This window comes from Heterocephalus glaber, unplaced genomic scaffold (assembly GCF_053883595.1).
Source record: "Heterocephalus glaber isolate CG9 unplaced genomic scaffold, H.glaber_assembly_v1.0 deba00001593, whole genome shotgun sequence".
NCBI classification, from domain to species: Eukaryota; Metazoa; Chordata; class Mammalia; order Rodentia; family Bathyergidae; genus Heterocephalus; species Heterocephalus glaber.
In genome coordinates, this window is record NW_028258368.1 from 10,323,445 (window position 1) to 10,336,512 (window position 13,068).

The 13,068-nt window shown below is 40.3% G+C and overlaps 1 protein-coding gene across 2 annotated transcripts in view; it reads left to right on the forward strand.

Moving 5' to 3' along the window:
• Rps6ka2 (ribosomal protein S6 kinase A2) overlaps positions 1 to 13,068 on the forward strand; it is a 388,980-nt gene that overhangs the window by 68,823 nt on the left and 307,089 nt on the right. The window lies entirely within an intron of this gene.

Consider the following 13,068-nt stretch of genomic DNA (forward strand, 5'->3'; position numbering starts at 1 on the left):
CTTTTCTGCCCTCTAGTGGTCCTGTTGAAAAGACAGAAAAGATCTAACTGGCAGATTACTCTGATCCAACTGACACAAATAACCCAAATTAAGCATAAGGAACATGAACACAACCATTTGTAAGTTAGAATACAATTGCTAAAAATTTAACATGTACAATTTATTTCCATTTTGTTGTCTTTTGCTATACGAGTTATGTTTAGCATTTTTTCTTTCAATGATGTGAAGGTATGTACCTTTTTTTAAAAGGTATGTACCCTTTTAAAAGCAATAATTTTAACATTTTTGTTTATATCACTATAAAATTCCAGTATTCTGGGAGGTAAGAATTCTTTTACCTTCTTCCATCCCTTCTTTCTGCTATTTGGGGTTTTTGTTGTTATATTTTTATATCTATGTTATCATTTATGTTATTTTTTGCCTTTTCTATGTAAATAATTATTTTGTCTCATGATTGAATATTTATGGCTATATTAAGAGCACTATTCTCAATCAACTCTGTTCTGCTTTTTGTCATTATTTATAAAGTCTCTTTCCTTAAATTCTTTATTTTGACGTGGGGCTTATTAGAAGAGCACATTTTTAAACATGATTTTTCTGGGCAAGTAAGTACATGGATGATGAATTGAGATGATGGGTTTATTGCCAAAGTCTGAAATAATGGCTTTATTGGGTGCAGATTCTTGGGCTATGTCTTAGTTACTTGTCACATTGCTGAGACAAAATACATGACATCCACAAGTTAAAGGAGAAAAGGTTTATTTCAGCTCACAGTATGTAGAGGTTTCAGTCCACAGTTAGCTGGTTCCAAGGCAGGGCTGTGTGACACAGAGATATGGCACAGGAGAAACAGTCCACAGCAAGGTAGGCAGGAAGCAGCAAACTGCAGCAGCAGAATCGGCAGCAAAGCAAGCCTCTTTTTCCCTTTTATTTCATCCAGGCTACAAGCCTTTTGGGTGGTACCACCCACAACCAAGATAGGCCTTCCCATTATCCACACCAAGAACTATGCTAATTCCAACTAGTGAACTAATTTAGTACCACACACCCTTAATCCCAGTATCATGAGCCCTAGATGCAGCTAGCTCTGAAAAGCTCTACCTATGAGCACATGAGGCTTTGGGGGAATGTCTAGATATAATTCATGACAGGCTGTGAAGTCTGTAACTTTCTCTGAAGTCTGGGATGTTCACAGAGAACCTCTTCACCAGCCTGCTTCTAATTTTCTGTAGATAAACTTTTCTTTCCATCTACTATGTGGGCTCTTAACACGTATGCTTGAAATGACCTATGATATTCCTAGATATTATTCTTTATTGACTTTGGTAGATGATTGTGCCTGAAACCTTTAGGGACACCCCAAACTTTACCACAGGCTGTGTCCCCTTGCCCAGCAGCCAGCTGCCCCTTGGCCATGCCTGAGTGAACCCCAGGAGGTGGTTGGGCAGTGAGTGTTCTGGCCAGGCAGATGCTGGCTGTGTCCTCCACTGCTGACACACCTGCCAGTTCAGGCTGTGTCTCTACTCAGCCCTATTTCCCTATGCCTGTACTCTGGGCCTGCATGGCTGGTGGGCACAATCGTACTGATAGCCAGGGCAGAACTGGCTGCCCCCATCTCAGGAACTATCTTTATACCCAGCTCAGCTTGTGTACAGCATAAACCAGCAGCAAACAGAACAGACTGAATGATAAAGAACAATCTGCCTGAAATGTCCACAGTGGTGAGTTAGAGTCCCCTGGCCCTCCTGGCTCTGAAAGGAGTTGCTCCCTGATCTGAATTGCACCCATGCCTCTGTCTGTCCCTGGGGTTGTGCCTGTTTCCTGGCTCAGGGTCAGTTCTCCTGAATTTCTCAGATGCATCACCACATCTAGGCTGCTTTACCATCTGTCCTCAGGAAGGCTCTTTCACTTGTGGTCGCCTGTATACCTGTCTCCTGGGTCCTTCAGGTGTCTCTGACCCTCCAAGAGCCAAGCTTGGGCTCTGCTGGGAGCTGCCACTCAGACAGTGCTTGCCTCAGCAAGGATCACATTCCCTGAGAACATCAGCTGAGGCAAGGATATAGGCAGGTGACAGAGAGGAGCCATGCACATAAAGAAGTTGCCTTGCATAATCCCCAAATGCATCATCATCTTATGGATAATTAAGAATATAATGTGATTTCTATTTTCTTGATGACCCTACCTACTCTGAAATGCATTTAATAAGACTTTTATACATGGACTGGTCTTTCTGGAGTCACGACTGCTCTCCCATTTATAACAAGTGGCACCATTTCTCCAGAAAGAGTTCTCATCCCAGCCTTCCCCAGCCTCAGAGTTCTAGTAAGATTCTATAGAAATGATAGCTAGTCTCTTCATGGTGGCAAAGTAGTCCAATAACTGAGTGGCCAGGATTTGGATGAGTTAGGTTGCAAAGTCACCATGTAGGTTACTGGCTGGGAAATGTGCTTGGCTCTGACAAGCTCTTGAAAGTCACAAAACAGGCCTGGCCCTGTCCACATGTTCTACCGAGGCTGATTTGCAAAGCAATGGTGAAAACGTACTTTTTGGCTTGGATCTCCATTTACAATAAGCATATATTTTTATGGAAGCAGATGAAGTCTATAAATAGCATATTAAATTCTCAGAAAACAACACCATGTCTGGGGTGGAGTTATCTCAAGCCCAGCTCCTCCCATTGCTAAAGACTGGACAGATATTTGACATGGTTCTCTGGCTGTTCTGTCTGCCCACAGTGGAATTTTGTGGTTTCTACCGTATTCTAGTTGCCATGGCTGCGGTATCAAAGTGTCACCAAGTGGGGGGCTCTTACAGCAGTCAGTGCTGTCACAGGGTCTTGGAGGATGAAGTTCCAGACCAGGGTGCTGTGGGCCTGCTTCCTCCAGATGCACCAGAGCCTCCTCTGCTCATAAGGACACAGTCACTGGAACTCAGCCCACTCTGATGGTGTTAACAGCATGGTCACTTCTGGGTCGTAGTGTCTAGTCACCTTCCAAGGTTCTGTAGGTTAGAGCTTCAACATAGAATTTGGGAGTATACAAGTCTGCCTATAATCATCTGTATCTATAATTATCAATGCATTTTAAATTTTTACCAGGAAACATTTTAGTCTGTGTATCCTTTTAAAATACTGTTTTCCCAACTTTTTTGGTCCTGGGAATTAATCCAGGGCCTTGCACATTGACAGACAACTGCTCTAACACTGTGCCACATCCCAAGGCTGAAGCATAGTTTAAAAATAAATCTCTACGTTTTTCTATATTTTGAGGTTTATTGGTATTGACCATGTAGTTCTAGTTTATTCATAATTGTTATTTTTGTGTGTGTGTGGTACTGAAGTTTGAACCCAGGCCTTCACATTGAGCTACACCCCAGCCGTCTTAAAAATTTTTTCCATTTTAAGAAGGAGTCTCACAAAGTCACCAAATTGCCCAGGCTAGGCTCAAATTTGTGATCCTTCTGCCTCAGCCTTCCAGAGAGCTAGGATTACAGGTGTGGACCACCAAGTCCAGCTTTGTTTATTCATCTTGAAAGCTGTATGGTATTTCATGGTATAAAAAACGGGATGAAAAATGTCAATGTATTTTTCCATTCTCCTATCAAAAACAGATTATTTCCGCTTTTTTTGTGTTTTAACCACTTCTGGGGCAAGCCTTGCACCTGTCTCCTCGTGTACTATTGTCGTTCTCTCTTGTCTAGATGCTTAAAAGTGAAGTTGGTGGGTCACAATTGACAAATTGCTCTCCACAGTGATTGAGCTCTGACTATGTCAGAGGGTCAGTGTACTGTGCAGTGACGTGCCAGCGTGCCTGCATCTCCAGATTCTCCCAATGTTTGCTGGAGCAGGATTCTCCTGTGAGATCCATGGGAGATGCACCTCGTTAATGCAGGAGTTCACTTTAACATCTGTGATTCTAATCATTTCTTGCGTGGGTTATAAGTATATGATTCTGGTCTCTGGCTTATTTTGACTTTGTGGTATTTTTTGACTAGCAAAATGTTGGTTTTTAAAAATTTAAATGTGGTAAAATCTAATTTTTAAAAAACAATGTATGGCTTCTTGACTGGTTTGAAAATCCTTTTAGTAGCACTAGTGAAAAAAGTAGTCTCCTGAATGTCTTTCCAAGAATTATTTGGCTTTTTCAAGAATTTGGCTTTTTCACATCCTGGTCTTTAACAGATCTCAAATTTAGTTTTGTGTCTGATATGACTGTCTAGCTAAGGTCAGCACTATTCCTGGGGGTCATCTCTCACTTGCTGACCTCCTGGGGAAGGGTAGGTCTTCCAGGGTCTGTTCTACTTTTTGCAGAAATTTATTTTTGGAGACAAGGTCTTGCTATGTAGTTCAGGCTGGCCTTGAACTCACTATGTAGCTGAGGCTGGTTTGGAACTTGTGGTGACCCTGCTTCCTCAGCCTGCTGAGTGCTGACAGTATAGGTGTGTTCCACCATGCCCAAATTTCATTGCACAAATTTAGTTCCTGTAATATTACAGATGAATATTACATATCCTTATTTCTCCCTTCCACCTGGCAGGTGTTACCTGCTTCTCCCTTTAGGGTAGTAGTCACTGTTCTTCAACCTTCAGCATTGAGTTGAAGTGAGAAAAAAGTAAATCCTTTTTGCATCTGATTTTATTAAATCAAATTCATAGCTTGATTTGGGGAAAATTAACATTTTTACCATCTTAAGAATTCCATTCTTGGAAGTGGCTTCCAGACCACCATCTGACCCACCACTCCCGGCCCAGAGGAAGGGGCTTCTGGGCCACTGTCCATCCTGCATCTCCTGGCCCAGAGGAAGGGGCTTCTGAGCTGCCATTCCACCGCTCCCGGCCCAGAGGTAGGGGCTTCCAGGACGCCATCCATCCAGCCGCTCCTGGACCAGAGGAAAGGGCTTCTGGGCCACCATCCATCCCGCTGCTCTCAGCCCAGAGGAAGGGAATTCTGAGCTGCTGTCCCACCTCTCCCAGCTCAGAGGAGATGAGCCACGCAGGCACCAACAGCACCCCACCTCCAGGTCGAAATGAGAAGACACAAATAAGTCTCAAAACCAGACTTCCAGATCACCTACAGCAATCCCAAAGGTCAATGAGATGGAACACTCTGATACTCAACCCCTGGACCTCCTGAACTGGCAACAAAAGAGGATCTAGAAAAAATGAAATCAGAAATGATTTCTCAGATAGCAGCAGAGATTGTGCTCATAGTGCAAGACATGATTAATAAATCTAGAAAGGAGCTGAGGAATATGATGGAATCCCAACATAGGAAACAAATAGAATCCATAAAACAGATGCAAATAGATTTCCAGGAGATGAAAGCTCCATTTAAAGTCTACACAGCAGAACGAGCCAATGTGAGGACAGAATTTCAGATACAGACGATAAGATTGCAATTAATGACCAGGGAAAGAAAAATTGCTTCAAAATTGTAAGGGAACATTAGAAATCAATCCAGCAGCTGCTAGATGATGCAAAGAAGAATAACATAAGACTGATCAGAGTCAAAGAAGAAACAGGAGAGAGTACAGATGATATAAAAAAAATTCTTCACAGAAGTAATGACAGAAAACTTCCCAAGCAGGGGAAAAGAACTTGACATACAGATAAGTGAGGCATATAGGACTCCAACTAGCCTTCATCCAAACAAATCTACACATAGGCATATAATTTTTAAGATTCTGGAAACTCAACAGAAGAACAAAATTCTACAAGAAGTTAGAGAAAAGAAACAAATTACATACAAAGGAAAGCCCATCAGAATCACAGCAGACTTCTCAACACAAACCATCAAGGCAAGAAGAGCTTGGAGTGACATATTCCAAGCCCAAAAAGAAAACAGCCTCCAACCCAGATGGGTGTACCCTGAAAAATTATATTTCAAAATTGATGGAGAAGTAAGATACTTTCATGACAAAGAGCGCCTTAGGAACTTCATGAATACCAAACCAGCACTCCAAAGAATTTTACACAATATCCTATGAACAGACAATGAGGATCATAACCCCAGGAAACAAAGCAGAAGGAACCCATCTGGCACGACAAGAAATTAAATGCAAAGGGGGAGAACCCAACAAAAAGAAAAAGTCATGGCAATGATAAGTCAATACGTTTCAGTTATAACCATCAATGTTAATGGTCTCAATTCACCAATCAAAAGAAATAGACTGGCAAAATGGGTTAGGAAGCAAAATCCAACAATATGCTGCATACAAGAAACACACTTAATTCAAAATGAAACTCATACACTGAAAGTTAAAGGGTGGAAAACAATACTCCATGCGACAGGAATCCAAAAGAAAAGCAGGAGTAGCTATCATTTTTGCAGATCAAGTAGATTTCAAACCAAAACTTATTAAGAGAGACAAAGAAGGACACTACATTCTTGTAAAAGGAACAGTCAAACAGGAAGAGATGACAATCATAAATACCTATGCACCAAACACTAGTGTACCTAACTTTACAAAATAAATATTAATGGACAGGAAAAGTCATATATGCACTAATACAATAGTAGTGGGGGACCTCAATACCCCACTGCTACAAATAGATAGATCAACTAGACTAAAAATAAGTAATGAAATACTAGAGCTCAATCAAGCTCTTGAACCAGTGAATTTAACAGATGTTGACAGAGTCTTCCACCCCACAAAATCAGAATACACATTCTTCTCAGCTGCACATGGGTCATTCTCCAAAATAGACCATATACTCACACATAGAGCATATTTAAGTAAGTGCAAAGGAATTGAAGTTATCCCCTGTATATTATCAGACCATAGTGCAATGAAATTGGAGATCCATAGCAAAAGAAACTGGAAAAACTACATAAACACCTGGAAATTGAACGACACATTTCTGAATAACCAATAGGTCAGCGAGGAACTTAAAGAAGAAATCAGATTGTTCCTTCAATTAAATGACAATGACAATACAACATATTGGAATCTATGGGACACAGTGAAAGAAGTCTTCTGAGGGAAATTCACAGCAATGAATATGCATATTAGTAAAACAGAACGAGCCCAATTAAACAACTTGATGCTAAACATCAAGCTTCTAGAAAAAGAAGAGCAGGACAAACCCAAAGCTTATAAAAGGGAGGAAATTATAAAGATCAGAGGAGAAATCAATGCAATGGAGACTAAGAGAATACAAAAAAATCAATGAAGCCAAGAGTTGGTTCTTCGAAAGAATCAACAAAATTGACAAACCCTTAGCCAGCCTTATCAGAAAAAGGAAAGAAAAGGGCCAAATCCATGCAATTAGGAATGAAAAGGGTGAAATTACAACAGACCCAGCAGAAATCCAGAGGCTCATCAATGCCTACTTCCAGAACCTATACGCCAATAAGATGGACAACACAGAAGAAATGGACAGATTCCTAGATACATATGAATTACCAAAATTGAATGAAGACCTAAAAATTCTAAGCAACCCAATATCAACCAATGAAATTGAAAATGTAATTAAAAGCTTATCAACTAAGAAAATCCTGGGCCCTGATGGCTTCACTGCTGAATTCTACAAAACATTTAGAGAGGAACTGCTGCCACTACTGTTTAAACTCTTTAATGAAATTGAAAGGGAAGCAGTACTCCCAAATTCATTCCTGGAATCAAGCATCACCTTGATCCCCAAAGCAGAGAAAGACTCAACTGAAAAGGAGAACTATAAGCCAATCTCACTAATGAACATAGACGCAAAAATCTTTAATAAGATATGGGCAAATAGAATGCAGAAGATCATCATGAAGATCATACACCCTGATCAAATGGGATTCATCCCAGGGATGCAGGGATGGTTCAGCATATGCAAATCAATCAATGTAATACACTATATCAATAGAGCCAAGGACAAAAACCACATGATTATCTCCACAGACACAGAAAAAGCATTTGACAAAATCCAACATGCATTTATGATAAAAACCCTACAAAAAATTGGAATAGATGGTCTCTACCTCAAACTGGTAGAAGCCATCTATGAAAAAACAAAAGCCAGTACCATATTAAATGGTCAAAAACTAAAATCCTTCATGCTAAAATCAGGAACAAGACAAAGATGCCCACTATCACCACTCTTGTTCAATATAGTTTTGGAAACCTTAGCCATTGCAATTAGACAAGAGAAAGAAATAAAAGGAATAAAGATAGGAAATGAAGAAGTCAAACTGTCATTATTTGCAGATGACATGATACTCTATATAGAAGACCCCAAGAACTCCACCAAAAGTCTTCTAGACTTAATAACCAAATTCAGTAGAGTACCTGGTTACAAGGTCAACACACAAAAATCAATAGCTTTCCTCTCCACCAATGACAGACTCACTGAGAGAGAAATAGGGCAAATAATTCCTTTCACAATAGCATCCAAAAAACTGAAATACCTAGGAATCAACCTAACGAAAGAAATCAAAGACCTCTTCTCTGAAAACTATGGCACTCTGAAAAGAGAGATTGAAGATGATATCAGAAAATGGACAGACATCCCCTGCTCCTGGGTAGGAAGGATTAATATAGTGAAAATGGCCATACTTCCAAAACTGCTATATAGATTCAATGCAATTCCAATTGAGATCCCAGCAGCATACTTCATGGACCTTGAGAAAACAATCCAAAAATTCATTTGGATCAAGAAGAGACCCAGAATAGCAAAAGCAATTCTAGGTAACAGAGACATGGCAGGCGGTATCACAATCCCCAACTTGCAACTCTAGTACAAAGCTACTGTGATAAAAACAGCATGGTACTGGCAAAGAAACAGACCCGAGGACTAGTGGAACAGATTAGAAGATGCAGAAACAACCCCAGACACACTCAGCCATCTCATCTTTGATAAAGGAGCCAAACACCCTCACTGGAGGAAAGATACCCTCTTTAATAAATGGTTCTGGAAAAATTGGGTTTCAACTTGCCAAAGATTAAAACTAGACCTATATCTCTTGCCATGCACTAAACTAAAATCAAAATGGGTTAAAGATCTAAATATGAAAATAGAAATGCTGAACCAGCTGGAACAGAGGTTAGGTAGAACTCTTGAAGGCATTGGTGTAGGAAAAGATTTTATGAACAAAACCTCAGTTGCCTGTGAACTAGCACAAACAATCAACAAGTGGGATCTCTTCTTATTAAAAAGCTTCTGCACAGCAAGAGAAACCACCAGCAGTGTGAAGAGACAACCCACAATGTGGGAAAAATCTTCACCTGCTCTTCCTCAGACAAAGGTCTACTATCTTGAATCTATAAAGAACTTAAAAAGATCAGACCTCCCAAATTTAAAGACCCAATCCAAAAATGGGCATCTGAAATGAACAGACATTTCTCAGACAAAGAAGTAGAAGTAGCAAATAAATACATGAAAAAATGTTCAACATCACTGGTCATTCGAGAGATGCAAATGAAAACAACACTGAGATTTCACTTCACTCCAGAAAGAATGGCTGCTATCATGAAATCAACCAATAATAAATGCTGGCGGGGCTGTGGGGAAAGAGGAACCCTGCTCCACTGCTGGTGGGAGTGTAGACTGGTGCAACCATTGTGGAAATCAGTATGGAGATACCTCAAAGAACTAGGACTGGAAGTCCCATTTGACCCAGCTATTCCCCTGCTGGGGATCTTCCTCAAAGAATTAAAAGAATCATAACACAGTGATATATGTGCACTCATGTTCATAGCAGCACAATTTGTAATAGCTAAAACTTGGAAACAGCCCAATTGCCCATCAACTGGAGACTGGATAAAGAAAATGTGGTTGTTTTTTTTTTTTATATATATAAAATGGAGTACTACTCAGCCATAAAAAATGAGAAATTAGAGACATTTATACCTAAGTGGATGCACATTGAGGCGATAGTCTTAAGTGAAATAAATAGGACACACATGTGTAAATACCAAATAGTTTCTCTAGTGTGAGAAACTGAAAGTGTAAATAAGGACTAAAAGGTATAATAGACAATGTGAAATAGGAAGAAAAGGGGCAAAGGGGAAGAAAGTGGGAGGGGTAGGGGAAAGGAAAGAAAGGAGAGGAATTAATATGAGAAAATGGAAAAATGGAAACAAAGTCTTTGTAAATAGGGAGGGATGGAGGGGTTGAAGGGAGGGCTGGGCAATGCTGAAAAATAAGAACCAAGAGAGACTATGTAAAGCTGCAAATTTCCAATGATGAATGTCATTATATTGTATACCTAAAATGTACCAATGATTAGAATGAATAATCGATAATGCAAAATAGGAAGAAAACGTCCAAAGGGGTAGGGGTAGTGGGAGGGGCAGGGGAAAGGAAAGAAGGGAAAGGAAAAATGATGAGAAATGGAAAAAATGGAAATAAAGTCTTTGCAAACAGGGAAGGGTGGAGGGGCTGAAAGGAGGGCTAGGAATGGGGAAGAAATAAGAACCAAAATGCATCATGTAAGGTACAATTCCCAATGAGAAATGTAAATACGTTGTATACCTACAATGTACCAATAAAAGAATTTAAGTAATAATAAAAAAAGAATTCCATTCTTGAATATGGTATTTATCATTATCTATTTTGATCTTTTCAAACTTAAGTTTACCATATTTTTTGGTGAAAACTTTAGACATTTTTGTTAAATTTGTTCTTTTACATCTTTCAGGTTTCTTCTCTCTTTCTCAACAGCAAATGCTGTCTTTTAAAATTATCTGTTGCTGGAGCACAAAAGCACCACTAATTTTTAAATATTACACTTGTCAGCTGACAACCTTTTTGCACCTTCTTACTAGGATTGGCAAATTATTGGTATAATCTTTTGGATTTTATAGAGACTGTGTCATCTATGACACCAGTTTTATTTTATTCTTTCTAACTTGTTTACGTTTATTTCTTTTACTGTGTCTTTTATGATTTTATAATGAAAAACTATTTAGCTTACATTATCTTTAGTATTGCTCCTCTGCTATCTGAAATTCTTGGCTCACGCCTTGCTTTTCCAGAGCATTGTCCCATTGGGTTTTTGAGAATTCTGGTCATGAGTGCGTCTGGGGTGCTTGCTCTTTCTGTGCACTCTGCTTGCCTGTGCCCCAGGGAGCTCAGACCTGTTCCTGGCACAAGACCAACTGCCATGGGAAACCTCACCTTGGACCATGCTGCCACTATAAATTCACACTCAAACTCATGGAAGGCTCAGGCCTGGCACTTTTGATTATGGGGGAAGTCTTACAGATGTTATGTTTCTAACATGAGCCCAGGACAGGTCACATACTCAACATTTTTCCTCTCTTGGCTGTCCAGGGCTGGGCCTCAGTCTTATACCCCCTCTTTCTGTGCAGCAATCTCCATGACAACTCCTCACCTCATGGTAACATCCTCCTTCCCTATGTCCTAAGGAGCTATGGTCTATGCCTGAGCCACTGACAAATAGTTCAAATAAAAAATGGGTGAGGGATGTGAATAAGCATTACTCCTAAGAAAATGCTCAAGTGGCAGGTGAGCACCTGAAAAGTCCTGTGTGCTCTAGAAATTCCACTCCTAAGAATATACCCAAGATTATTTAAAGGCACTGAAACCAATAGGTACAAACATTATATTCATAGCATTATTCATAGCAGCCCAAAGGTGGAAACAGCCCAGGTATCCATCAGTGGATGAATGGTTGAACAAATTGTGCTCTGTACACATATGGAATATGACTCAGCCATAAAAAGGAATGAAATACTGTACTAATTCAGGGCACAATGTGGATGAACCTTGTAAAAATGCTAGGGTGAGAGAAGCCAGTCATAATAGGCCTAGAATGTTTGAGTCCATTGATATGAAATGTCCAGAATATGTAAATCCACAGAGACAGAGGGCAGATGGCTGGTCCACGGGCTGGGAAAGGAGTAAAAGGAAGTAACTGACTGCTCAAGGGGTACAGAATGATGCAGGTATTTTGGAATTGGAGGGTAACAGAGCATCATGACAGTACTAAGCACTATTTAGTTGTTTATGTGCATGTTTATTTTGTCGTGCTCAGAATTAAACCCAGGGAGTCATGATGCTAGGCAATTCCTGTATCACTGAGCTACATCCCCAGACAATTGTTCTTAAATAGTTAATGTTCTGTGATGGGAAATTCACTGCAATAAAAAAGTTAATGTAAAAACAGAAAACCTAAACTGGAAGATTACGTAGGACAATCTCAGGGACTTGATCCTTTCTCTTCCTGCCCCTCCTCATTTCTGTATGCTATGGGTTTACCTTTCATTTTAAAAATGCAGCTGTTCATTTCATTCTCCTTTTACCTTGCTCTATTCATCACTTCCAAACAGATGTAGTAAATTATTCCCTACTGCCACCTTGCTAGAGGTTGAGGTCCTCTAAGCTGTTCTCTCTGTAACTATTTCATCATGGACCAGAGCTGGCGGTGGGGGAAAGAGCATTGATGTTTGGTTTGCTATAGCTGTAACAGTCACACTCCCTCCTTCTGTGTGGTCAGGCAAAGGCACAGTCTCTGTCATCATGTCTAGTTCCAGCCTCCCCTGTTTCTGTGTTGCTGTTCTGACTGTCCAGTGGCCCCATTGGCCCCTAAGAATGGTTACTATCCCCTCTAATGAATTATCTCTCTCTCCTCCTTTGTCTCCTCCATCTTTACCACTTCCTACCTTCAAGCTTCAGCTGTGAAACCCCAGGAGCTCAGACTCACAATCCTTGGACATATTTATGCTGCTTCATCTAGGAAGGATTCACAGGTCAAAATCCCCAAACCGGCAAATGTCTGAAGTGAGATCATTTTTTGTTTGGTCCTACAGCATCAGAATCTCATCATTTAGAACCAATAGAATACAACTACCATTGGCAGGTTTATGGCGAGCTTAGGTGGCCAGGCTGAGGGAGAGGAGGGGAACTGAGGGTCATGAAAATCAAACTCATCCTTGCTATAATTAGCATCTTTATCCCTCCAGAAGCACATCAATAAGCCCTTAAAAACAAAGGCCAGTCTTTTATTTTTAGTCACGAGTTTCCAGTATTTCATTGGCTGCTGTCTGCAAATTTCCTCTTACCGTGTGCTCTGCTGACATCTAGTGGTTCAGAATGAAAATGTGTGTGTGTGTGTGTGTGTGT